This window comes from Solanum verrucosum, unplaced genomic scaffold (genome assembly GCF_900185275.1).
Source record: "Solanum verrucosum unplaced genomic scaffold, falcon-dt-bn FXZP01000130.1, whole genome shotgun sequence".
NCBI lineage: Eukaryota > Viridiplantae > Streptophyta > Magnoliopsida > Solanales > Solanaceae > Solanum > Solanum verrucosum.
The window spans coordinates 44,515-50,227 of record NW_026020341.1 but is presented as its reverse complement, the minus strand read 5'-3'; positions in this window follow the sequence as shown (position 1 = coordinate 50,227).

The following is a 5,713-nucleotide window of genomic DNA, read 5'->3' as shown; positions in this document are numbered from 1 at the left end:
CCTTGCTTCTGGAGGATCCTTGTTTTCATCATTCTAGTTCATTAGTATGTCGTGGTTTTGTCCCGATGTCCATCTCAGTGGTTAGAGGCTTCATAGACAGTTAGTTGATGTTAGTTCATGAGTCTTTTCCATTTCAGTTTTAATGTTTGAGACTTGGGTTGCCATTATGGCTAGTAACTGTTTCTTTATACATTCTAAGTTATCTATTGAGTTTTCAGTTTACTTTTAAAGTACATTTATGTTGATTAAAGTCTTCCGTTGAGTAGTAAGCCAGGCCAAGGATTCATTTGGGGCCAACAATGGTTCTTGAGTGCCAGTCCCGCCTAGGATGTAGGCTCGAGGCGTGACGTATACTCTTCCTCATTAAAACATCACTTAATTTCTTATGACGATGTCATCCAATCTTATATACCAACTTCTCAAATATTGACAGTGTCTTTGTGATCAAATCACATACACGGAGATGTTGCGTGATTGAACTCATCTTGATATATCATTTTTCTGGTTTCATGAATATGATGAGGCTTTGAGCTTAACCAAATACATTCTTGAAAATTACTCTATTTGTGACCTCGTTGTTGCAAGTAATTTGCTCATTCAACTTGTTCATAGCAACAACATCTAGTGCACACTTTCATTTGCAGTTGATTATCTTGTAGAATAACTTCAAATAAATGTCTTTGATATCATTTCTGTAACATCTCGCACCTACAAATAACTAGAAAGAGTTTAAAATCTGAAGATACTTATTTTTGGAAAGAATAAGAAAAATCTGGAAAATTTGTCTAAGTTAAAAAAGTGAGTTTTAGTTATTTTCAAACGACCATAACTCCTAGCTCAGAATGAGTTAGGAGTAGTTCTTGATATGGTTGGAAATCCCTTGGGAAGATATTTCCAACGCCGCCAAGTTTGCGCATTTTCGATATCGTATGAATGAGTTATGCCTTTCGGAAGTTGGGTTGTTGGATTGAGGAAAGTCCAAATCCGGATTTAAGGAAGGGCAAACTAGTCCTTTCTCTAATTAATTTCCTAATTCATTTTTAGGAGTTTATTGGCGTAAAAACAAAACTTAATTCAGTTTTGGAAAATTAAATTCACGCTTAGGGCTTGGAGAAAAGAGAAAAGAAGAAAGAAAGGGAGAAAAACCAAGATTTCGCCAAGAACGTCAAGCGTTTGGAGTGGAATTCGTCGGGGGTGATCCCTATTAAGGTATGTGAGGTCTTTTAGTGATGAGTTAGTTCACCCATACACCAACTTGTTTCAGTTCAGTGATTTTGGGTTGTTCACATGTTAAAAAGTGAAGTTCTTGAAGGACATTGTTAAGTTCTTGATTGGTTGTGTTGTTGAAGTTTCTTGTTGATTTGATTCGTGTTTCCGGGTGAATTTTTGAGTTAGATCTATTGTAAGTTGAGAGTACTAATGATCCTAAGTGTTTGGGGAAAGAACTAGGGAAGATGGGAGGGTTTAGAGATGAAAAACGAAGGAGAAAAGTCGGAATTTTTTTGGTAAAAAGGGTGGGGCGCCGCGCCAGCCAGCGCGCCCCAAAGCAGTGTCTGAAGTTTTGGCCTTGGGGCGTCGTGCCAGCCAGCGCGCCCCAGCATGTGCTCAGAGCACCAAGGACGCCAGTGCACCCCATTCCCCCCCCCCCCCCATCTTTTCGTACTTGTTCCTAAGCGATGTACCTATGTTTTCTAGTTGATTCCAACACTCTAAGGTACATCTAAACATCATGAAATCATCCATAAACATGAGATCATAAACCTTGAATCCATAATCCAATTCAAGGAAAGTTAAGATCAAAGTCAAAGAAGTTAAGAGTCAAGTCTAGAAGTTAAGACAAAGCAAAGTTTCTTAAAGTTTTTAAGAGTGTTTAACAATGTTTTAACTTCATTTTAAGACTAAAGTTTTCAAGTTAAGCAAAGAGTAAAGAGTTGGAGTTCATTTCTCAAAAATTATAAGGGAACTAAGTATTCCCTAAGAGTTTATAAATGTTTTTACACATTTGAGCAAGAAAAGGGAACATTGATTCCAAGAGAGCCTTTGGGCTAAGCTTTGAGTAATTATCTCAAATCAAATAAAGAAAGTTGTTTAAAACACTTATGAGCTAAAGTATATTTTGGGAGTAGTATTGAGCACCGAAGTGGGGATACGAGTTCATATTAACTCAAGTCTCCATAAAAACTATGTAGCCAGCATGGGTACTAATGGGTCATACTTTTTAGATGATCACATAAGTTAAGCTAGTGGATCCACTAAGTTAAGTAAGGTCCAATATCACGGCAAGGTATGGGATGGTCCTTTGGCAACGTGAGGCAAAACATTGTATCATCACTTAGGCTCAGAGTGGTGGTTGTCGGTTAGAGAATCTCCCTCAAAAGTTATATTACTTTTATATATATAAGTAAAGTTGAGTTTGTTATTGCTTTATCTTTAACGAACTAAGTTGTTTACACTATTTTACAAGCTTTATATATATATATATATTGCATGTGTTTGCTCTATATTGAGTTCAGTTATTCATGAGTTGTACAGAGCCAAGGTAAGTGTTCCTTCTTACTCTTTTCAAGCTTAAGTTGTTGTTTAGCATTCAAACTCGAATACTCGTACAGTCAATGTACTGATTCCAGTTGGCCTGCATTGTCTTATGATGCAAACGCATGTAAATAGGATCAGCATCTAGCGTCTCGTTGATCCAGTTGAACAATCAGAGTCAGTGGTGAGCCTCCTTGCATTTCGGAGGACTTTTTTATTCGCTTTTAGTCTTTCATTATTAGGATGTTGAGGGGTCTGTCCCAACATCCATCTCAGTATTATAGAGGCTTCATAGACAGCCAGACAGTAGTTATGAGTCTCTCATCTATGTATTTGCAGATACTTTGTTTTGAGACAGAAGTTGCTAATTTGGCTAAGATGTTATCATTTAAACTATTACATGAGTTTATTTTGTTGACTTAAGTCTTCCGTTGAGTTAAGTAAGTCAGGCCAAGCGTTCGCTTGGGGCCAGCAATGGTCTCCGAGTTCCGGCCACTTCCTGGGTGTAGGCTCGAGGCGTGATAATTTCAATGTCTTCTCGTTGGGAGGAGAAAAATCTTATCAATAAACTAACTGTAAAATATTTTATCGTATATAACAAGGTTCATTAATGCCTCCAATTGACTGATATATGAAGTTTCATCACTAATAAGTTCTCCATCCTTCTCTTGAGATCGAAATGAATCCTTATTTATGTCAAGCGATCTCATAATATTGGGGGTACTCAATGAATGTGATTTATCCATATAAAAACACATCAAAACTTTTTTGTGTATGTAACATTGATGGACAAATATTTCATTTGTCAAATTCTCAATCTGTAGGTCAAGACAAAATTTTGTCTTTCCAGGATCTTTTCATTTTAGATTCTTCTCTCGAACACTCAACAACTTTTGAAAGATCCGTAAGAGTGTTAATAATGTTCAAGTCATTAACATACACAACTATTATAATAAATTCAGATCCTGATCTTTTCATAAAAATGCAAGGACAATTAGGGTCTTTTTTTTGTACCATTTCTTCCTTGATTATTTCAATCCATATAAGGATTCTTGAAGCTTTATTGAAAAAGTTTCTTTCAAACTTTTATATGTTTCATACACCTTGATTGCTTCAAGGATTTTCATATAACCTTCAATATTGCTTAGCTAGACATGATAATTATTCATTATATGCATTCAACTTTTCATATATTGTCAGATCAAAACAAATATCATTGCATCCACCATAGGAGAAAATGTCTCCATTAATGTCAGGATTTTTGCGACAAACCTTTATTCCCCAAGGCACAAGCCGTACTTGATATCTTACGGTTATACCATCACATAATAATTTATTTGTACCCCACTAATATTATACCTTGATTTATGGATTATCAATCCAAAATACCACTTTTCTAAGTGAAACAAAATATACTTGATTTATGCATTTTACATGGCCAATCATTTATCTGTCCACACTATATGACATATTTGAATTCAAAATCCTCGTCACAATTTATATCATTGAGCGCTAATTCATATCAAAGATAACGTCGACGACTATTTGATATCGATTCTAATATGACATAACTTATCAAGATCTCTTCATTTTTCATTCTTTTTCAAGTACATGAACCTTTTCCAAGATTTTATGAAGCTTTATGTTGTGGTGCTCTTTTATGGCACTTGCCTCATTATCATGACCATATTGATCATTTACTCATCTCCTTCTTCAAGGAATTTTACATTTGAAACTGATTGATCTATTACACTTCAGGCGTACCATAGACTCTGTCCTTCAAGGACTTCTCATTTGATGAAGATAATAGAGGATAAACGTGCAATGCACATTCCCAAAGACTAGTTTTACTAAGTATGTGTTTAGTCAAGCATAACAATACTATCTAATTTTAACACAATTTTAGTTATTATTCCCACTATTCCTTTTTAGTCGTCATATTGAGCTTTTTGAGAGTCAATTTGACTAATTTTTTTAAAGTTAATTTTGAATACACTAATTTGATATTTTGAAATAAGAATTTAGATATTCAAAAACTATACGAACATTACTATAAATTGCAATTTTTTTCATATCAATATGATAGAAAAATACATCTGAAAATGTTTAGTTAAAGTTTATATCGTTTGACTATTAAAAAGAAAATAGTAACAACTACAAAAGAACGGAGGGAGTAGTTCACAAAATAGGAAATGTTGAACTATGGAAAACTAATTAAGATAATATAACATCTAACATTATTGGAGTTGCTGACATAGAATTAGCATTGATACTTATAATATTAAAAAATGATTAAAACACCTAAATGGGACTAACTTGCTTTTTACCAACCAAAAAGAGATACAAATATATAAATAATGATGTACCACATTCGAGGCAACCATGCTATTCCCATGTGTACATGTCCAGTAACTCCATTATCTTTAGAATGTGATACAGAATCTTTAGGTTTATATCCCTCATCTTGTGCCCATTTTTACCACAACTGAAGCAACTATCCATGCCGACTAGACACTTACCTTCGTGTTTTTTTCCACACTTAATACAAGTTTCCATAGGCAATGAAAATCCACTACCATTCCCTCCTAGAGGCTTAGGTTTAGACACCCTATATTTGTTGAACATAAGAGGAACATTGAAGGATCCTTGACCGTAAAACCTTTGTCAAAACCTAGGACAATCATGTCCATCAGACCTTGCATGAGAGAAATTACCATCACCGGTCTTATCTCTCTTTGCCTACCTAGATTTTTCCTTGAGCTTTTCCTCCTCAATATGTTGTGCATGAACCATACGATGAGAGATGTCCATGTCATTAATGAGCATGGTGGTACGACACTCTTTGACCACCATTTCTGACACGCACGATATGAACTTACTCATCCTTGCCCTAGAATTGACAACCATTGTTGGAGCATACTTAGACAATTGTGTGAACTTCAAAGCATACTCCCTCACACTCATACTTTCTTGACGAAGGTTGATGAACTCAAGCAATTTTTCTTCCCTCATCTCAAGGGGAAATAAATTATCAAGAAAAGTAGCCTTAAACTTCTTCCAATCAAGAGGACCCACATCTTCCAGTCTCCCTTTTTTCCATTGTTTATACCATATTTGAGAAACACACTTTAGTTGATAAGCGGCCAACTCCGCCTTTTCCATCAACGTCACTCCCATGATC